We start from the raw sequence: 23,254 nt of genomic DNA on the forward strand, positions 1-23,254 counted from the left end.
CCTAGGGCTGAGAGAAAGTAACTGGCCCACAGTCATCCCAGTTGGCTTCATGTCCAAGGCAGGATTAGAACTCATGGACGTCCAATGTCTAGCCTGATATCTTAACCACTACACCAAACTAAATCTAGCTAATTAGGCCACAAAATTTCCTGATGGACAGAATGATTGTCCAGACAATGTTCTATCCAATGATATATAGAGGATATCCTCAGTGACAAGGAAGATATTTAAAATCATTCTTCATTATAGTAACTTTATTTGCTTTAGATATATCTGAGCCTAAAATCCAGGCTATAGATAATGTAATAATAATAATAATAATAATAATAATAATAATAATAATAATAATAATAATAATAATAATAATAATAATAATAAAATCTGCTTGGAATCACAGGATTTCTAACTTAGACAGATGAAAACATAAGTGCATTTATTACTGAGCTGACTGAGTACATTATTTTCAATAACAGAGCTGACATCAAGAAAAGGGTCTGAGGTTTTCCATATTCTTTTTAAATATAAGTGTAAGTATGGAATTTTAATTCACTGCTACAAAAGTTATCAAACTGTGAGTGTAGAAGACTTCAACAAGGAAGTAGGCCATTTTTGGCCCAGAAAACTATAAATCAGGAATCAGAAATAGGATGCTTTGGATGACAACCTCTAAAATGCCCAAATATTGGGAGGTCCACTGGGGGCTTCTCAGTCCAAACCATCTGGATAACACTAGATTGCTTTACCGTACGTATTCTGTCTCTTAATTCAAAAGCTCAGAGGTTTTCACTCTGTTTTGCTTGGGGACATTCGCCTCAGGTGCTAGACTGGATAAATCTTTGATGTGATCCAGCTTAACTCTACTTCTGTGTCTAACTTCTCAGTCCACACTAAAAATTGGAGCTAATATGTTTTCTAATGCCAGTAGATTGGTGACTGTATTTTTCCTCAAAGTGGTGTCACATTTTACGGTCTTGTAAGATTCATTTATTTGGGCACAATGAGAATGGAAGCGTTATCCTCTTGTGATCTTGATATGAGAATAACCTAAACTATTATGGATGTGAGATTTTTGAAGCATTCTTCCCTCATCATCTTGAAAGTGTAGTGGCCTCATAATGGCCTCTTAGAAGGTGCTTGTACAGGTGTCCCATGCAAAGTCTTAAGTTTCTTTAGGACAACTAGAGTGGCAGTAGTTATTTTTAATTTTAAGTGGGAGACATACATTAGTTCTTTAATTTTTTTCTGGCTTCTAAGAGTCTATGAAAAGAAGGACTAGGGTTGACATGATAGCATGATCTGATATTTGAGAAGAAGAACGTGCTAAAAGAAACAGTTTGTGTGTATTTGGATTGCTTGGTGACTTTGGAAATAAGGAGAAATTTTCTGACAGTGAGAACAATCAACCAGTGGAACAGCTTGCCTTTGGACGTTGTGGAAGTTTCATCACTGGAGGGTTTCAAGAAGAGACTGGGCTGCCATTTGTCAGAAATGGTGTAGGGTCTCCTGCTTGAGCAAGGGGTTGGACTAGAAGACCTCCAAGGTCCCTTTCAACTCTGTTATCCTGTTCTGTCCTCCTCTGTTCAGAGCTGCAGAAGTGCAGGCTTATTCACATGATCAACTTGCCCACTGACTATTTCTTGACAACAGAAATAGTCATTATCTTGTACCCATATTCAGCCCATTGAGTGGCAGTCTCTGTCCATGTTTTTCTGCTATAGATCAAAAATACCCAGTATGTGTTACTTCCAGCGGTACTGTCTGGTTCAGCCTATTGTACTTCATTTCTCTGCAGTCAAATGCCTCCAGTCCAACTGGGCCATCTGGCAGGGATACCCCTTTCTGCTTGTCATAGATCACTCTCCTAGACAGCCTTCTTCTTTTTTTTAACAAGTTCACTACCGGACCAGTGAAAAGCTGGGTTTCTTTTATGCCAACAAGCTCCTGGTTACTTTTTTTTTACCGGGTAAAATTCACAAAGACTGTATTTTCCTCCTGTAGCTCAAATAACAAGACTTTTTTTTTTCTTTTAAGTGATCCAAAAAGACCTGGGCAGGACTTTTTACCTCTTTAAAAAAAAGGAGTAAAGAATATCCACCAATCACATGGTAGTTGTAGATGCCACCAAGTTGGCTGGAAATACTAACATTTTGGAAGAGAGACTTAAGATTCAGAAATTCCTCGGCAGTAACAACCAAATGTGCAGGTACAATAGTAACAATAGTACCTGTGAGAGGGATTTTGGTGTTCTAGGGCAGGGGTCGTCAACCTTTTGGACCTTAGGGAAGACCAAACTCATAAATTTAAATCCCCGCAGACTGCTAATATGAATTTTGACTGATGGTGGCTTGCTGATGTTGGTGGGAAAGTTGGTCCCATATTCCAGAGCTGCAGTAGTCACAAGACTGACCCTTTGGTCATCCCGGAGCTCCTTTTTGGGGGGATTTTCCAAGGGTCTCTGCTGCTTCTGCTTTTTTTCTGCAGAGACCCTCGGAAAATCCCCAAAAAAGTCTGCAGGAAAATTCCCCAATCTGTTTTCCTACTGATCAATCATTGTTTATTTGGGATCGCAGGATACTGTCTCCAGCTCTGTTCTCAGGAGGAGAGAGAGAGAGAGACTTTTGGTTTCATGCAAGTAAAGCAGCAGAAGTAGCAGAAGTCTTTCTTTCTCTCCCCAAACTCTGCCAGAAATGAGTGTTTGTGAGATTTGTTGTGCCAGCGCAGCCTCTTGGAGTAGGATGCCTTGCAGGGTCCCAAAGACTCATTTCTGGTGGAGTTTGGGAGAAAGAAAGAAAGACTTTTGCTGCTTTCCTTGCGTGCAGCCAGAAGCAAAAGAAGAAAAAAGCAGAAAGAAGCAGCCCGGTGGCCAGGTGAGGTGAGTGGGGCAAGTTTCCCCCCTCCGCCCTTCCCCCCCTCCCCTCACTACCTTATGTTGTTCACAATGCAAGCGATGAAAGCCTTGTGTTCCCAAGGGCCATGTGGGTGGCGCAGCCTTGTGTTCCCGCGCAGCCTGGATTAATTGCTTTGGGGGGTGCTTTGACATTTCTCTGAGGACCACCAAATTTTTCTTGTGGACCACCAGTGGTCCCTGGCCCACTGGTTGGCTACCACTGTTCTAGGGGACAACCAGTTAAGTATGAGCCAGCAATGTGCTGCTGTCAATAAAGCCAACACAGTCCTAAGCCGCATCAATAGAGGAACAGCGTCAAAAAAGAAGAGAAAAGCGTAGGAGCAGGCTGGGAGGGCCAATCCTGTGCTTTTCTCTTCTTTCTCTTCTTAGCTGAGGCTTTTTTTCCTCCTCTCAGCTGATCGTTGGAGGCTTTTTTTACTACCAGTTGAACCGGGACGAACCACCACTGATGGGGATGGTGGCTTGCCCACCCTAAACAGGAATGTGAAGCGAATTATAAAGGGTTTGTGTGTCTTTTCATGCATCTCTCTTGGCAGCTTCTATTGCAAGTATAGGATACATTTTCTCCAAGAATAGTTCCAATAACTATTTTACTATTTGTCTACTACTAAAAAATAAATTCATGAAATCTTTTCAAAACAAATTGTCAAATATTAGTCTCTTCGATGAACTGTACTTAGGAAAAGAGGAAACTCTGCAACTTTGTCTGATCTGGTGCACTCTTAACTTTTGTATGTTTAAGCCATGAATATTTCAGTACTATACCTTTTGAGAACGAAGTCCCCAGGGAGCTCATCTAGGATAGGACTGAAACCTAAAATATTCAGATTCAGCTAGAATAATACACTGTGTTGGGCTTTGTTTGTTTTTGCCTCTAGACTTGGCCACTCTTGTTTACTGGGTAGCTGTGACATGTACTTATTGCAAAGTAAATACAATATATAATAATGGCTACTTTGGAAGTTAATGTCCCATCCAAAGAGGATTAGTGCTGTTGTTATCACTCACAGCAAGCAATTAGCAGCACCCACAGCACCTTTAAAAAAAATTAAGAGCAGCCGCACAGTTGAGTGACCATTGGAAAATTGGTCATTCCTTTGAGATTAATGAACAATTTTCTGTCAGAGCACAGAGTGCACTCTAGTAGAAAACTGACAAAAGCCGCTCTGCACTCGAAGGATTATTTCCTCCCCCCCGCAACAATCCATTTTGTTGTGCATATTTAAAAGGCACTTGTGGATATCGCCACCTGCCCAGAAGTATTCTCATTATTTTTCCCCTTTAAATATCAGAAACCCATAAAAGTCAAGATACACCAGGCTACCTATCTAGAATCTAAGACAGCCAATTATAGTTGAATAACCAACTAAGTGTAAAATGTTTAATGGGAGGGGGATCCTTCTACCCTTTCGGTTGCTTTCTTAGACAAATAAGTGCCAGGAATGTGAGTGATTAAACTGTGTTTAAAGCAGTCACAAGTGATTAATATGACTTGTTTTACTCTGACTGCTCCTTACGACCAACAGGTTATCCCTTAAAAAGCATTATACTTTCCAAGGAGAACTGGCTGATTAAAGAAAAGTAATTCTGCCCATCACATAGTTCAACCCATTTTAGAAAATTGACATGGAAGCTCAGTGCTGTACAATACTCCTAGTTCTCTCTTGCACATGAAGTAGGATTCTCATTCATCCATAGAATCAGTCTCCAACCCCCAAAGCTTATTTGGACATAGGATCCCACTGGCGAAATAGAAGCCAGCTTCCCCCAATCTGGATATCCTCCAGATGTATAGATCGTCTCTCAGCTAGCATGGCCATTTCTAAGCATTCTGGGAACAGAAATTTATCCATCCGGGCAGCATTCAGACTGACAGAAGTTGCTATTGGCAACTGGAATTCCAGAATGCTTAGAAGCTGATGATTCTGCTAAAACAAATCTTGGAACTCGTTGGTTTCTAAGCAGGAGAATTCAATAGGACTAGCAGTGTAGTCAACATGGGCAGTGTTTGTTGTTTGTTTGTGGTATGTAGTCTTTAAATGTTGGCTTTCTACCATCTAATGATACACAAGGAAAAAAAACACAACAAGAGGCAATATTCAAGAACTCCATTAATCTATCAGGTTGTTTTTGCCTAACCAACGCACTGATTCTTCTCTTCCAATGATTCCTTGTGTATCCAAAGAAATACAAATACAATTTTGAGTGAGCCTACTAAGAAAACCTCCAGTGCATTTATTGACACATGTCCCAGGAAATATTTGTAACATTCATGTCTAACATATGATTTTTGTTGTCTGCTGTGTTGTTTCTGTACTACTTTTAACAATAACCCCAAACAATAGCTGCAAATTTTCCTCAGCAGCAAATTCAGCAATGTTGTTTGCACCAGTATTAAAATTACAATTCAAAGTCACTAAGTAGAACCATCAGCATCAATAATGATTTTCAAAATGCTCATGGTCGGTTGATGTAGTAATTTCCACTCTGGTGTATACTGGATTGCATCACTACTAAATCCAAAACATACAGTACTTATGACACTTTAAAAACAGATGCACAAAAACACAGGCAACGGTTTTGCAGGATGTTCTCCTATTTTGAAAGTCGTCTCCACAGATCGGATGTATCTGTGCTCCTAAATGAATGGAAAACAAGCACTTCTCTTTGAATTTTATTTAGTAGTATACAAGTTGTACTTTCAGTAAAATTCAAAATAGTTTTTCTGGGAAATGTTGGAGGTTTTTTTATCCCCTTAAGATCCCTGTTTTTGCGGGGTATGATCTTAAAAATCCTTTTCCTAGTCACTTCTGAGAGATAATCCTTTGCATAAACCAAGGGATTGTGTTTCATGAAAGCTTAGGCAGAAATAAGTTCAATATTTGTTAGCTTCTACAAGAGTCTTCTGTTGTATTTGTTGCAAAAGCCTAGCATGGCTTCCCACTTGGAACGTGCAGCATTTGTGTGTTTTGTGACCCATGAACACTTGAATTCTCATTAATCCATAAAAGTCATCCCTGAATAATGTAGTTGAAACTCTGCATACCGCATTCTCTGACATTACTTTCTTGCCTTGATCCGGCAGGTGGCCTTTTGCTTTGTTAGACAAAAGATGATTACCACTATCCTGCCCACTTGGTCTGATTGGTTTTCCTTCATTTCTCTCCCCATCACCCTCCTTTCTAATGTACAACTCACAATTGTGTGGCCTGACGTCCTGGACATTTAAATTGCTCTTCTGTCTTTCAAATACCTTTAACTATTCAGACACAATTTCAAATTTGTCAGAATGTGCCGAAGGAACTACTTAGGGAAACACATTTCTTTGTTAATTCATTTTCATGTCATTGTAAAGTCAGCTCTCTTCCCACCCACCCACCTGCCAAAATGGAATGACTTTGTCCTTTAACCCTCCTTTGGAAACTCTCAATGTAATTTTTGGCAGACAGAGAGGTATTGGTAATGCTTCTGATGAGCTAAAGTATATTTCACATCTACTGCAATAGTGAGTGGTCAGCAATGGCCAGTTAAAGAGAAATTTTACCCACAGTGCTGTAACGTCCCAAGATAAATGTTGTGATAATAATGCAAAACTGAGCTAATTGTGTATTTTATATCATATTACAACATATAAAATAACTTTCCATTATCTAGAGTTCCCACAATGTGGGAATGTGTTGGACTGCAGTTTCTACAAATCTTAACCAATCTAGGCAACAATCATGTCTGATTTTGTGAAGAGTTAGTGTTCATATAATTAAAAACTTCTCTATCAATTGCTTGTTGAATACTTAAATGATGTTTATAAAAGTGGCATTTGAAGAACTCTACATTTTATTTCTTTTCTGAAGCCTGGCATGATAGAAAACAAGATTCTTTTTTTTTTTTTTTTTTTGGCATTTGGTCTCATTTATCCTGGCTGTCTAATATTTTTGAATAATACAGGTAATCCTTGATTTGCAACTAGTCACTTACAAGAAAAAAATGCATATTGAGTAAAGTGGATTCATTTAATAACAGTGACGTTCACTTAATGACCACTACAAAAAATGCTGAAAAACCAGATCTGGAAATGTGATGCCTCGACTTACAACCATATCAACTTACAACCATAATTTTGAGCTTAGTTATGGTTGTAAGCCAAGGACTGCTTATAATATCATCTGCCTTTCCCAAAGTTTCATGCTGAAGAAAGGGTTTCCTGAATTACTAGTAAGTTTTCCTGTGATACTAATCAGAGGAATATTCACTGTCACATTCTTCTATTTTATTTTGGTCAGAGGGACCAAAATGAACATTTCTGATCTCATCAAAATGGTTTGATGAAAGGTTTGGGATAGAGAAAAAAAATCCATAATAAACTTGTCATCCCTACTGGCCAATTCTCAGACCCCGGCTATAGGAAAGCTTGGCATCAGCATGATCTGTCAAAAATGATGTGGACGCCCTATATAAAATCCATACAAAGTATACAATTTCTATGTTCTCTTTTTTAAAAATGGGGAATTGTTCAGTTTACACTTGGGTGAATAACTGTTGGAAAACACCCAGCTAGACAGAGATGAGGGCTCAAGTGGGAAACTAGCCTAGAATCGCTGCAAGAGATCCAAAACTGCTCCTTCCCCCCCTGGAACCTTCTCTCTCTGTTCCCAAGGGAAGGGCAGCCATCTGAGGAGATGTCTGTATTATAGGCAAAATACAATTAAGTAGTTAGCTCGAACTGTACACCTGTGGCTCTGGTTGCTTGCACCTTACAATAGTGTGTAGACCCTCCCCCGTGGACCTTGTTCAGAATGAAGTCAAGGTGAATTATTATCAATGCTAATCATGTAATACTTGGACATGATTCATTTTAATTTTATTTTGCTCTGATTCAGGCTCAAAAGCTGATTATGACAAATCCTGTTGGTTTCCCCTGTTGATTCTAGCTTGCTTTGTCTCATGATGTTCCTTCATCAAAATTAGGTGTAGCCCCTGAGTAGAAGAAAGACTAAGCTCAAGGCTTATTGACAAATCTGTTCTTTTGCTTGCCTTTTTCAATTAAATCCTCTACAGCCCTGCCTCTTGAATGAGGAAGTTTGGGAAGTGGGCAGGAGAAGACTAGCAACATGGATTCTGTTTAGTTTGCATCCCAGTCAGTCCCTGCATCCAGAGCAAGTGCATGTGCCAGTTATCAAAGCAAAACATAGCTCAATGTTTTTTTATTAACCCTCAGCAAAAGTCAAAAACAGTTAACTGGCAAAAGAAGGACAAAAGCAGGGGGAGAGATATAAAGAGGAGAAAGGGCTTAATAATAATTTACGTTTTACGTTTTGTCAAAAGAGCAGCACTTTGTAGGGCCACCGGAAACAACATTGCAGGGAATTAACAGAATAACAGAATTGGAAGAAACCTTGGAGGTCTTCTAGTCGAACCCCCTTGCTCAGGCAGGAACCCCCAAAAAGATTTCAGACAAATGTTGTCCAATATCTTCTTTAAAACTTCCAATGTTGGAGCATTCACAGCTTCTGGAGGCAAGTTGCTCAACTGATTAATTGTTCTGTCAGGAAATGTCTCCTTAGTTCTAGGTTGCTTCTCACCTTGATTAGTTTCCATCCATTGCTTCTTGTCCCGCCTTCAGGTGCTCTGGAGAATAGGTTGACCTCCCTTCTTCTTTTTGGCAGCCCCTGAGATATTAGAACACTGCTATCATGTCACCCCTAGTCCTTCTTTTCATTAAACTTGACACACCCAATTCCAGCAATCATTCCTTATGTTTTAGCCTCCAGTCCCCTAATCATCTTAATTAATAACCACAAAGGCCTAAGAAGCCTGCAGTGGATCCAACTTCACCCTTTTCTGTAGATAACAACAGCAGAATAAAGTGGGAAAGGAGAACACCCGGCGATGGAATCCCACAAGGGAAGAGGTTTGGAAGATGGAAATGGTGAATTCAGCATTCAAGACCATTTTGAATCAAGCTGAAAATTCAAAAGGGTTTGAGATGGACTGAGTTTGAAATGGTCAGATGAAGCAATCTCTAAGTAGCTTTCCCACTTTCATATTAAGGGGCATTTTATCACTTTTTCTTTATTCATTTGATTGCTATCCCAACTTTTCCAGCAAACAGCCCAACCAAGGAATCTCTAAGACTATCCCCACCAACACTGACAGGCAAGCCACTAGAATATAAACTGACAGCGAACGGCACTTCTTATTAACATTGATGATGTTACCTAGTCTGGGTAATGAAACATTTGCAAGAAAACAACCAAGCTCAGAGACCGCTAAAGGACCCCTCATCTCCCAACTTGATTTGTGCAACTCAAGATAGAGTCCACAATGATCCTTATTTCCTCCACAATAATGCTCTGAGGTGGATTTAGGTAGGCAGGGTAACTGGACCAAATGACCAACCCACCTTTTGTGCTGACGAAAAAGTAGAACTCAGCCACCCAGTCTCACCATTGAACTCAACTGGATCTCATTACAGGTAGTCCTTAACTTGCAACCATTCATTTGACAACTGTTCAAAGTTACAAACAATGTAACTTTGACCAATCCCCACACTTATGACCATTGCAGCATCCCTACTGTCACATGATCCAGATTTGGGCGCTTGGGCAACTGGCACATATTTACAATGGCTACAATGTCCTGGGGTCATGTGATTGCCAGGGGTGGGCTGTTACTGGTTTGCACCGGTTCGGGTGAACTGGTTGTTAATTTTAGGGCCAGTTTGGTGAACCAGCAAATCCCACCCCTGGCTGACCCTGCCCACCCCACCCCACCCCAGTAGTCCCCACGTTTTCACCCTCTTGGAGGCTCAAGAAAAGCTTCTGGAGCCCAGGGAGGGCAAAAAAGTTCCAGAAGGCCAGAAATGTGCCTTTTTCTGGCCTCCAGAGAGCCTCCAGAGCCCAGGGAGGGCAAAAAACCCCTCCCCGTGGCCTGTTTTCACTCCCAGGGTGGTGCAGAAGGCGAACTAGGCCAAGCCCACCCAGCAATCAGGCACAGAACCAGTTGTTAAATTATTTGAAGCCTACCCCTGGTGACTGCCATTTGCAAACTTCCCAGCCAGCTTTTGACAAACAAAGTCAATGGAGGAAGTTGGATTTGCTTAACAATCTCATGATTCACTTAACAACCATGGTTAAAAAAAGGTCCTACAATTATCAACATAATGGAAGTTCTGCTCCAGATTTGGGTTGCAACTTGAAGACTACCATGCAACTGGAATTTGTGGGGGTGTGTGGGAATTCACCTCATTTCATTTGTATTACCTGAGAGTGTTCTGGTGGTTCACCCTGTTCTTCTACCATGTTAAAAAAAAAAACCAGGCAGATCAAAGCATATTGATTTTTATTATTTTAAAAAAGGTCTTCAAATACCCGAGACGTTGTCAAATTTAAGCAGGGAAAATATGAATGGTAGTTAATAGGTGCAGATCACTCATGTACTTAGCACACCAAAAGAGCAAAATGAATTGACTTCATAAATAGCTTAATCTTCTTTTTGTATATTTGACAGGAATAAAACTACACGTTCAAACAATAAAGGGCATTGAACTTTGAAACACACACATGCACACACACACACGGACATACACAACCCTGAGTGACAGAAAACCAAGCTGCTTTAGGCATCTGTTTATGTAACTATGTAGCAAAGCTCTTTTGGTTAAATACACATTTATTAAATTATGCAACTACATGTTTTAATTATATAATTACATGTATTCAATCAAATTCCATCATAAGCACATATATTATAATTAAGGCTCATAATGATTGCAAACAAATCATTTTGCGTCTGGGGTTCTTTCTTTTTTCACAAGCAGATTTTTTTTTAAAATTATGCAGCCCCAAATGACAGGAAATGGCTCCCCATTCACCAGCAAAAATGTCCATTTGCTATGTCTAATAATGCATGTGCGAAACCCCAAAACCAAGAAAAAGAGGGGAACCCTCCAGGGACAGCAAATAAGCTTGAGTGGGGGGAGTATTATGAGCCTCTTGTACCTTTTTTGGGGGGGAAGAATAGTATTGCCAATGATTTGGAAACTTAACGTATTTACCTCATCCTCTGCCAAAATGGACAAGAAATTGTGGTGCTTTTTTTTTTTCAATAGATAAAAGTTAACAATCCGGTCTGTGAGAGGTGGGGCTATAATGCTACAGATTGCAAATACATACATACATACATACGACATCCCATTGGTGATTATGATGACATCATTATCATTATCATCATCACATTGTCATTGTCATTATCATCATTATTATCACAATCATAAGTCTAGTGATAAGATAAAAATAAAATATATAAAGCTAAAAAAGAGAGAAAGAATTACTGGATTTTCAGATTAGAGTGAGCCGTATAGTGCTAGAACAAGTCAAATAGTCACACAAAAGTTAGAGGGAGCAAACAGCCACCAACTTTCTAGGGCAGATGGTGAGTTGAGACAAATTTAGGAACTCAAAAGTATCCTGAAAATGTAAAGTTTCTAGAGCCATGAAGGCGAACCTATGGCACGCGTGCCACAGGTGGCACACAGAGCCATTTGTGAGGGCACATGAGCCCCGGGCAAACTTACCTGCACTGCGCATGATTCATGCACAATTCCCCCCCCACTGCCCCCTTACCTGCACTGCGCCTCCCAGCTGATTTTTGGCCCATTTGAGGTCTTTTTCAGCCTCTCGGACGCTTGAGGGAAGCCACTGCAGCCTTTGGAGGCCGAAAAACAGGCCCATTTCCTGTATTTCCAGATTTTCACTTCCTGTATTTCCAGAAATACCAGAAGTGATCAAATGGGCCCATTTTTTTGGCCTCCAAAGGCTGCAGAGGCTTCCCTCGAGCTTCTGGGAGGCCACAAAAGGCCTCAAACGAGCCGAAAATCATCTGGGAGGTGCAAAATGCAGGTAAGGGGGCAGTGGGGGGGGGGAATCGTGCACGTATGCGCAGCCCCCCCGCATTGCCCTCTGGATGCTGGCACATGAGTGTGCATGCGTGAGCGAGTGCACAATTTTTGGCACAGGAGCCCAAAAAGGTTAGCCACCACTATTCTAGAGTGTGTTCTTAGGATTGATGGGAGCTGAAGTTCAATATCACCTGGAACATCACCATTTGGAGAAAAAGACGCATTGCTTATCTCCAAATTGATCAGAATTTCTGGACTTTGTCCATCTGCAAAGGACAATTCATCCATTTGTGAGAAAAAGTCTTTTATCTTTTGTGGACTGCTAAGCAGGCAATAGTCAGTCATTCCCACTTTGAAATGAAGCTTTTTTCCCCCTACCGCGTCCCACTACTTCCAAAGTGTTTCTAGAGAAACCTCAAAAGCTCCAAATTAATGGTAAATGAATGACAAGGAGAGGCTGAAAAGCATTGCATTTTTGAAACTCTATCCCCTGGGACATCCTATGAATGGAATTTTTCTCTTAAAGGATCCAACCCAGGAGTGCAGCTTTTTTAAAAAAAATCTTTTTGATCCACAACTTTAAAGTTTTGCTGTACATCTTTCCGTCCTTCCTTTGCATCATGTTCCTTGTTTAATTTTTTAAAAAATAGCAAATGGTATAATCTTGTCATTGGGCATTATTACCTTAGAATACATGCCCCCCTCATTTAAAAAAGCTATCATAGCAATAGCACTTAGACTTATATACCACTTTATAGTGCTTTACAGCCCTCTCTAAGCGGTTTACAGAGTCAGCTTATTTCCCCCAACAATTTGGGTCCTCATTTTACCCACCTCAGAAGGATGGAAGGCTGAGTCAACCTTGAGCCTGGTGGGATTCGATCTACCAAATTGCAGTGGGAGTAGCTTGCCGTACTGCACTCTAACCACTGCGCCACTGAGGCTCTATCATCCTTTATCTGTGTACAAAGACATCAGAATAAATTGGATTCTTTATTTTTGAGATGCCAGGAATTCTGTATTTTCTTTTCTTTTTTTTAAGTCACTTCATATCCATATTCTTAGTTTAGCATCAGATTTTACCATATGGCTTCCTGGACATCTGAAAGAGCATATTTACTCCATCCAAATCGTGGGAGGAAAAATGGGCCATCAGCACTCCTAGCTGATGTTAAATACTGTAGGTCTCCCTGCATTTTATCAGCGAAGCCTCCACTTCTTTCCATATGGAAGTGAAATGTGAACCTAAGCTGTGGGGAATATTGGTGCCATTTGCTCCAACCTTCAGCTTTTACAAATGTCAACCGGGCCTTGGTAATAGGAACAGCAGACAATATCATTGCCTCTACAGGAGTCTCTCCAGCCAAATTACTTGCTAATGACGCCTGTCTGGCTCATACATACAAGGTCACTGAGATACCTTGTTTGTAAAAAATTTAATTTGCCCAAAGGGCATTTCACTCCCAGCAATAGCCCTGTGTACTTGACAGAACAACCGCACAGCCTGCGTGACAATCCGGGCGGATGGGTGGAAACCGAAGCGTTGAAGGGAATTTCCTCTTGAACGTTTGCAATGCATGTTACTGTCTCCCTAATCAAAGATTCCCCGCCCGGTCTTGATTTTTCAAATCATTCATTCTTAAATACTGATGATCTGAACAGCAAATAGAAATACCCAATTATTTCTATTCTTGGTGGGGATTTTTTTTTCAGGGAAAGAAAACTTAAAAGGTAATAGGCAATGCAGGTAATCCTTGACTTAGGACTACAATCGAGCCCAAAGTTTCTGTTGTTAAGAGAGACATTTGTTAAGTGAGACATTTGTTAAGTGAATTTTGCCCTATTTTACGGCCTTTCTTGACACAGTTGTTAAGTGAATAACTGCAGTTGTTAAGTCAGTAACACAGTTGTGATGTGAATCTGGCTTCCCCATTGACTTTGCTTGTCAGAAGTTTGCAAAAAGAGGATCACTGTCAAGATTCTGGCACTTAACCCCATTTAAATCATGAGTCTCGAACCAAATTTCCAAAACTTCAAAAGGATTTATTGGGAGTTGAAAGGTGTGGCATTGCCTGGGTGTAGCCGACTCTCAGACACATCATTCATTGTCACCCTTGACCCAGGTTTTCCCCCACCCCCTGGGTGTATCTTAATTCATATTCTCCAATGGGACACATCCATAGCCAAGAGTCACCAATCATGCTCTCCAGTTAGAATTTTGCCCGGCAGAAACTTCAGTCACCTAGTTACTATCTTGAAAACATTTATGGAATGCAGTTTCGGTTGCAAGCTGTCGCACTGCTCCCCCCTCCCTTTCTGTTGGCAACTCTAAAAGACCATAAAATTAGTTTATGAGTTGACAATCACATTACCCCAGCACCCCGCAACCGTCATAAATATGAGCCAGTTGCCAAGGAGGATGCTACAACTGAGGTAAATGTGAAAAACGGTCATAAGTCTCTTTTTTTCGCTGCTGTTTGTAATTTCAAAAGGTCACTAAATGAACTGTTGTAAGTCAAGAACTATCTGTGCTTTTCCTGTTTATCTTTATAGTCTTTTTTTAAGATACCAAACAGTGATCCAGGAAAGCAACAACTCTGTATACAAATCAAGTAACAAACATGAACTATAAGAAAGAAGAGTCCAAGTACTCTGCTGAAGTAATGTAGAGTTATAGCAAAATCCTATGCATGTCAAAAGCAGCCCTTGTTGATGTTAAACAGGACTTACTTACAAGTAAGCAGCTATTATAGGACTGCACCCTCAATGCAGTACTGCACAATCTAAAAGCTTTACTCAAAAGGATGGATTATTAAATGCTGCAGAAAGCTGGAAATTAATACTGAAAAACAATTCAATAATTATGTAATGATTGGAAGGGGTTAGATTGGTAGTTTCAGTAAATGAGTGGGATTCTTTTGTGGAAGGTAATACTTGCTGTCCTAGTTCCAGTTTGAAAAATATAATTAACGTTATGCTTAATTCAGAAACTTGTGCTTATTACTTCGGTGAAACAGTGCCTTCAATGATCTTATCATCACATTATTTGACTGCCGAGGGTAATGTTGTATAATGCCTTTGTGATTGCAGATTTCACCAGAAAGGTTTGCCTACACAAAATTTCCAAATTTTGTGTTGAAATGTGTATTTCAAGATTACTTTTATTTTTCCCAAACTGTTTTTATCGTTCCACTCCTCTCTTCCTTATTCTAACCTAGGGAATCTCCAAAATCTGACATCTATTTTGGAGGACGTTCATGGTAAATTTGGATCTTGCTGCTGAATCAGGATGCCATTTTTATGTCTTCTTTGTAGTAACTACAATGTGCTGACAAGCTCTATTTCAGATGAGAATTGTTTCTAGGATATGTATAACCTGTAGTTATACAGGTAGTTGTTGCTGTCATGCTGAGTGATTGATTGCTCGAACAGACATGCTGCCGACGCCTTACATACTCATGGTGGCTTACCACACAATTAAAACTTCCGCAGAATAACACAAATAAGTAAATAATAAAACAAGCACAATACGTCAAAACGAGATCAGCACTCCAAAATTAAAACCTATATATTAAGAACAAACACCAACCCCTTAGCACCAAACACTATTAAATTAGAATCAACTTCACAATCTCCTTCACACATAACTTGCAGGTAATCCTCGATGTATGACAGGTTATTAATGACTCTTTGAAGTGATGACACACATCCCCATTATGACCCAAATTTGAAGTTCTGATGGCTGGGATCCCCAGCAGTTACATGATTGCATTTTGGGTGCTGGGCAACTAGCCCTCATTTATGACCGTTTGCACCATTCTGTGGTCACATGATTTATTTTATTTATTTTTTGCCAGAAACTGGTATCTGCGTTCAGCTTCCAGCAAAAAAACAACCATTGCAGACAATGGATTTGATTAACAATCATTGCAAAAAAGCTCATAAAATTGGGTGTCATCTGGTAGTTAGCTGCTTAACAATTGGCATGACTCGTGGCCATAATTCTCAACTCAATTACAGTTGTATGTTGAGGACCACCTGCAGATGACCTTGTACTAGATAGATACTGCAGAGTAATGGTTGGCATGTCTAGGGAGATCAGCTATGAATGTTCCCTGAGGGACTTTGGCCCATCACCATCTCTCACCACAACCTCTCTCAGATATCCCTTGTCCTCAACGAAGAAGGAGGTAACACAATGCCACCTTGAGCTTCTGACAGAAAATTGGCTATGCATCTGATCACGCACTTATGCTAAGAATAAAACAATTGCTAAAATTTCCAGACAGGGTTTTGGCAGAGATAGCAGAAGACACAAGAAGATCTTTTATACAAAGTTGAGCAAGAAACTGCCAAAACTGTCATCGGCAGTTCAGCTTTCAATTTGCACTGGATCTTGACCAAAGTCCAAAGACCTTGAGTGGACCTCATTGGGCTGGTCCACGATCTGCACTCCGGTGTCCTCATTTCATTGCACGTGGCTGCAAAGCCAGTATTCTTGCTCCTTTGGCTGAGCGCCCTCGCTTTGGCTGCTTCAATTGCTCGGGCCATTTCTTCTGAGGGAGGAAGAAAAGCCTTTTGTCATGGGATGCTGTGTCAATCCCCATGCTCCTTCTCATTCAATCATAGCTTCCTCCTCCATCTTCCCTGAATCTTCACACTGCCTGGTTGGCAAATCGGCAGTTGGGGCTCAGGACCCCGGACAGCTCTCAGTTCATGGGGAGCTGACTGAAGTTTTAGAGATTTGGGCTAACGTCAGCGTTCCAATGAAACTTCCCATTTCATTCAGCACTCAGAAACAAAGTTCATCCAAGTAAGAATTTATTAGAGAAGTCATACTGGCACATCTGGGAAAGCCTGAATTTGAGAGTTCCGGGTTTTCCCTTCATAATTGAAAATCCAAACTCCATCCCCTGCACCCACATGGACCAATCAACCCTCATCTCAGCTGGAGACATTCCTCCAACCACTCTTTTCCGGGTGCAGGGTAACTTGTCCTTGACTTTATGAGAAGAATGTTGTTATGTCTAACTGTCCACCTCTCTATGAAATCCCCCCTCCCAGGCACTAAGATGTGGCAGCGTGGAAACTTCTAAGAAAAATATGGCTTCCAAAGCTGACAGTCATGCTAAAGTCGGCATACATATTCAGCTTTCAATTCTTGACCAAAATCCTAACATTTCTCCTTGTTTATTAAATTTGTATTCTGCTGCAGTCAAAAGAGATTCTCAACAGAAGTTGAAGAACACCACTTCTTTATTCCAATCAAATTTTGTTTTGTCTGTGATGCTCTCCAGCTATTCACTCCCCACCATAGCTCTGTTGAAAGCTCCTTAAAAACAGCCTGTCCTTGCTAGCGGCAGAAAACCCATATTTCCCCTTCAACAGTGGATGGAATTCATGTTCCAGCAAGTCTCCCCTGTGGCTTGTGGGTTTGTTAGTTTGTGTGTATGCTTTTCTTCTTCTCAATGAAGGGACCGGCTGCCATCCCCCCGGTCTCCAACTGTTTTCCCCTGCCCATCGTGGGAAGGGTGGGAAATCTTCAAATTCATTTTCGGCGGCTTGCATGCTTGCAACAATCCTTGCAAAAGCCGTAACGCACACTTTAGGTGCCAAGTTGTTCTGTTGCCATGGAGAGATGAAGGCTTTCTGTGCTTTTTTGTGTAATCACCTCACACTTTCAAAAGCCAATCCTCCATTGTGATTACCCTCTAGCAGCCTAACAGGAGGAACATTTTGCAGACTAGGAGATAAATGTACCCAAACACCTGTTGCTATGTGCACTGTGGGGGAGCTAGAAACATTTTTTTCCCCCTAAAGTAAGGGAAATGGGCTCAGCCAACACAGGAATCTTGGAGGGGGGGATGGGGGAGGAAGTGAGGTTGGAAGCAGAGAGATTGAGCGCTCACCAACTGGTGGTTTTTGCATTCAGCAGTTGGCCAGCTGACCAGAAATTGGCTTGAAGTTGCTGCCTGAAAAGCTTCAAACGTTCGAGTCTATTGAGAATGTATTAAAAGCATTTTTTGATCTGCCGATGATGAGCATTACATGGAGGAAACACAGGTTGGTGTTGAAGGGGGTAAGGAGTTATTTTTACTCGGAATGGCTGACGGTGTGACAGAGCTCAGTGACATTCTGTGTTCGCCACCACCCACCCACCCCGTTTGCAATCTTTGTACAATTCACACACAAAGGGGAAGGATAGACTCTGAATAGCGTGGAAGGGAAAACACGCTGTACCCCCTCCTTTCCCCATGTCTTTTAAACAGTCCCTCCTTCCCGCAAGGATGGAGCCAACAAGATCTAAGACAGAATTTATAGTCCAGCTGGAATACAGAGACATGGGGGCATTTGGGGTTTTTTTTTTTTCCCCCTTGTATGTTTGAGCTGACTGAAATAAAAGTGGTTGGATTTCAGTCTGGCGTGGGTGGGATTTCTGCCTCTAGAAACCTACTGATCCCTTGGGGCAAAAGATGCAGGCACTGATCATAGAGGGATCCTGGTTCTGTCTGTTATCTCCTTTCCTTATTTGCATGTCTTTCCATAATGTGTGTCCTGTTGGTTGGGCTGGTATTCTGAGCATTTCCTCATTTCCTTCCACTATTTCCTCCTCTTGTCTGATTCTCAGGTGTTCTGTGTGAGGACCAGCCTGACACACACACACACACACACAAACAAACACCCCCCCCACACACACACAGTCTGTCTGTCTCTCTCCCCCTCTCCCTCTCCCTCTCTCCCTCCCTCCCTTCCTCCGCCCATGACAGGAACTTTGCTAGGAAAAGGTAGCCCTCAATTTATAACCATTCATTTAATGTCAGTTCGAAGTTACAAAGGCACTGAAAAAGGTGACTTACAATTGGTTCTTGCAATTACGTCTGTGGTTAACATCCCCACAGTCACGTGATAAAAATTCAGGTGCTTGGCAACTAGCATGTACTTATGACTATTGCAGGGATCGCATGATCACCATTTCCCAATCAGCTTCCCAATCAGCTTCCAAGAAGCTTTACAACTGATTTACTTAACTGCGATGATTCGCTTAACACCTGTAGCAAAAAAAAAAAAGTAATACAAGCTGTCATTCCTCTTATCAAGATGGAATCAGGAGACTGAATGGAGCTGAGAATTTACTGGCAGGATGCCCTACAGTGAGTCCACCACTTTGAATAGCAAGTGAAATTCTGACCCAATTCCATTTCATACATTAAGGACCACTTTTAAAGCTTTAGTCTCCCCTGCACCAGAACCAACCTCAAGGGTACCTCCTTATAAAAGTTACATTTCTAATTTCATGGGTTTCTGTCTCCACACACTTCTTTCTGCTCTGTAAAATTATCCCAAACCACCCATCTTCTTTTCAAATCTAGGTAGCTGCCATTTATACCTAGGAAGCTTCTGGAGCAGATCATAAAAACTATTGACTTGCAAACACTTTGAAGGGGTTCCTGTCAAACTAAATGTATGTCTTGTTTTCATTGGATAGTTTCCGGATCAGATTGTGTGAACATAATATATCTTGACTTCACTTAAACATTTGACAAAATTCCTCCTGACATTCTGGGCCACTCTGCTTCCTCACAAAGCACTTTGAAGCAGCGTGTAATCATCCTGGGTTCTGCCCACCTTGAAATGCACAGAACATGATGACCCAATCAATAGTCACCCTCTCTTTCCATAGTTGACAAAGAGGAGAGACCAAGATGACATCCAATTCTGGTTCCAGTATAACCACCACTCATGGAGTAAGAAAAATCTGTTCAACTCTGTTCAACCAAAAAAAGAAATAAAGAGATGGTGCCCCCCCCTCCTCACACTTTTTTTTCAGGACATAGTGTGCACATTTCTCTGCTGATCTGCAAAAGTTAAAACCTGGGTGCTACAATGGGAAGTTATACAAGGGCAGATAAAAGCACTGTCAACTTGCGAAAGCTTCCTGGCTACCTTGCTACTATTCTTCCATTGCATTTTAAAAGCCCCTGTTGGTTGTGAAAAGGACACGGTAGCTCAGTGGCTAAGACGCTGAGCTTGTCGATCAGAAAGATCAGCAGGTCAGCGGTTCGAATCCCTAGTGCTGCATAACAGAGTGAGCTCCCATTACTTGTTGCAGCTTCTGCCAACCTAGCAGTTCGAAAGCATGTAAAAACGCAGGTAGAAAAATAGGGACCACTTTGGTGGGAAGGTAACAGTGCTCTGTGCGCCTTCGGCATTTAGTCATGCCGGCCACATGACCACGGAGACATCTTCGGACAGCATTGGCTCTTCAGCTTGGTAACAGAGATGAGCAACTCCCCCTAGAGCCAGAACTGACTAGCACATATGTGTGAGGGGAACCTTTACCTTCTTGATTGTGAAGATAAAATGCTAGGATTGAGCTGGTTTTGGACTTTTCACAAGTGTTTGGATCCATGTCTACACAATGTCTAGGGCTGCTGGGTTGGAGGGGGGGAAGGTAGGTCTTTTGCAATAAAAAGAATACTCTGAACCTCATAAGAGGAAGAATAAATATTGGCTTGAGGCTTGGAGCCAGAGTGAGACACATGTTTGTTAGACATATTTGTGTCAATGGGAAAACTGGCAAGGTTTACAAGATCCTTAGAGCCTCAGCAACTCAAAAGAAAACCCAGACTGTAGCCTTTAATGTGGTTTTCAGTAAACCAGAGCAGGGTTGGAAATAAATCACCTCAGCTCCCCAAAACCAATGAGACTGTGAGGCCTGGCAGCATCCCAAAATAGTCCGAAGTCCTGCTAATGGGAAAGGGAGGAAACGTGAAGAGAAGCAGAAAGGTTTCTTAATATCTTCTCCCCTTTTCTCACATCCCATTCAATCGGGATTGTTAACAATGACCAAACTTTAGGTGCTAAAGTTTTCTAATTGTTTGGCTGGGTTTCAAATAGAAAACATAGTGTCTGACTTTTTGTAGCCAATCGCTAAGTCTTAAGTAAAGAAATAGTAGAGCAAATATGGTTTGGTTCTTAAACCTTCTATTCACAGTTTCGGTTCACTAGATTATGTAGTGTTGTGTGTAGAGATTGTTTGTATGGGATGTGGCCCTACTTGTTTAAATGAAATGTGTGCGTGTGGGTAGGTCTGAATAGGAGATAGTTCCTGAAGTCAGGAAAGTCCTTATTCACTTCAGTCTGTCAATGGTAGCAATTTTCCCCAAGGATGCACAATTGGCAATCCCCCATTTAGTAAGAAGAAGACTACCAGTCCCTTGGTAACAGGGATAAGCCCCAGAGAACATGAAACAAATCAATGGGCAGAAGATCATTAATCCCTTTGGGATTATCGATTCTTTCAAGGGCAGATAATTAATGGTTCCCAGGCAGCAGAGGGCCGAAACTGTCAATTGCAAAGAAGATGTTTGGAGAGAAAGGGATGCAAAGAGATTCTCTCTAACCAGCTGATTAAAAAAAAACCCCTGAAAGAACGGTCCTTTATAGTTCCAAATAGCTGGTGCTGCAGGGTTTGGTTCAAGGCCCCTTAAAACTTCAAAGTTTCTATCAATGACTTGGAAGACACAATGGAAGAATGCTTCTGAAACTCAGGTGATGAGAGTTAGGAAGGAAACCCAGTCTGCTAAAACAAACTGTATTTTCAACATGATCTGAAAAAGTGATAGAAAAGGACTGAAATAACCAGGGGAAATTTTAGCGATGAATGCAACAGAACAAAAAAATGAAATGCATAGGTATTGAAATAGGATGGGAGACCTAGTTGGCTTGATTATGGCCGGATCCAGTGACAGACATACTGCTTTAGGAAGAATTCAGCCAAAAACTGAATAGAGTTAGAGAAGGACAGGAAAGATAATTAGGGACTGGAAATTCCACTGGGTTTGTGTAGCTGTGGAAAAAAGACCACAGAGGGAGGATATGGTGGTATTTATCAAGTACCAGAGTGGGAATCATATAAGAGAAGGTTGTAACATTCCAGAGCAGAAGGCACCAATTAATTTCAGAGCAGTTGAGTATTAAGAGAAACTGGTGAACTGTGAGAACAGTCTGACAACAGACCTAAGGAGGTAAGGGGCTTCCTTTCACTGCAGCCCACATACAGATTTCTTTGCATGCTTTAATCTGCCCTCGTGCACTGAGCAAGGGGATGCACTCTGTGGCCTCCATGGTATTTTCCGTACAATTGGATTCTATAAATACTTGCACTGCACATTTCCAGCATGTCTGGAGGAGCAGTTTTTCTCAGACGTGAAAGGACTGTTAAAAAAAAAAAACCACCTCCTTCCTTGGACTTCTCTGCCTTAAGCCTATGATTGCAAATTCTATCTTCGGATCATCAGGTTTTGGAGCTGTTAGGTGACCAGGGAGCAGCTTCATGAAATAATTCCATACTTAAGTCTGTCTGTAAGATTTGCTTTGTTTAATAATATACAAGCAAGCATGGAAGCAAAGAGAGACTCCCTACAGCAGGCACAGAGCAGTTGCCTAGCAATTAATCTGTGCACCACCTGAAGGCAGTACAGTAGTCTCTCAGGCCAACTCACCCCAGTTGAAATTGTCAGCGGTTCTTTCCCTGGACCTCTTTTTTCCCATTCTAAACTGCTGATTCTGTAGGTCCATCTGCACAGTATCTTTCAGAATGGGATCCTGAAACCCTGCAGGTAAACTGTCCATTCAGAAATATCCACTGCCCTGGGCGTGAGTCATTAAGGTTCTCTGGACGCCAGATCTCCAATCAGGCAATTACTTTGCACAGAAGCAGCAGGAGGCCCAGACTCCGTAATTAAGTGGCCAGCCTTACAACACAATGTACACAAAATTGACATTCCGTGATAAGAAAAATAAGGTTTTTACACTTAGGCAAGAAAAACCAAATGTACAAGTATAGGATAGGTGGCACCTGACTCAACAGTAAAAACTGTGTGTGAGAGAGAGATCTAGGAGTCCCAGTGGACAATCACTTAAATATGAGCCAGCGGTGTGCTGCAGCTGCCAAAAAAAGACAACCCAGTTCTAGGCTGCATTGACAGAGGGTTAGCATCAAGAGCACGTAAAGTGTTAACACCACTTTATAATGCCTTGGAAAGACCACACTAGGAATATTGCATCTAGTTTTGGTCACCACAATACAAAAAAGATGTTGAGACTTAGAAATAGTACAGATAAGAGCAAGGGGGCTAAAGCATATGTTGAATGGTTGCAGGAACTGGGAGTATCTAGTCCAGCTATGCTGGCTGGAGAATTCTGGGATTTGAAGTCCACAAGTTTTAAAGTTGCCAAGTTTGGAGACCTCTGGTCTAGTCTAACAAAGAGAAGGACTAGGGGTGACATGATTGCAGTCTCCCAATATTTGAAAAGCTGTCACACAAAAGAGAGCGACAACCTATTTCCAAAGCACCAGAGGGAAGAACAAAAAGTTAACAGGTAGAAATGTACCAAGGGAAGATCCAGCTTAGAACTAAGGACAAATTTCCTGACAGTGGAAACAT

The 23,254-nt window shown here is 41.3% G+C and overlaps 1 long non-coding RNA gene across 1 annotated transcript in view; it reads right to left on the reverse strand.

Annotated features, from left to right (window-relative positions):
• Positions 1–5,209: 5,209 nt before the first annotated feature.
• The window catches only part of LOC148132992 (uncharacterized), a 34,749-nt gene continuing 16,704 nt past the window's right edge, over positions 5,210–23,254 (reverse strand). The window contains exon 3 of the long non-coding RNA XR_015747021.1: positions 5,210–5,546. This is a non-coding gene — a long non-coding RNA (uncharacterized LOC148132992). The remainder of the gene's footprint in view (positions 5,547–23,254) is intronic.

The sequence above is a fragment of the Notechis scutatus genome, chromosome 1, assembly GCF_049901735.1.
Source record: "Notechis scutatus isolate UNSWTSFEM ecotype Mainland chromosome 1, rNotScu1.2, whole genome shotgun sequence".
Lineage (NCBI taxonomy): Eukaryota > Metazoa > Chordata > Lepidosauria > Squamata > Elapidae > Notechis > Notechis scutatus.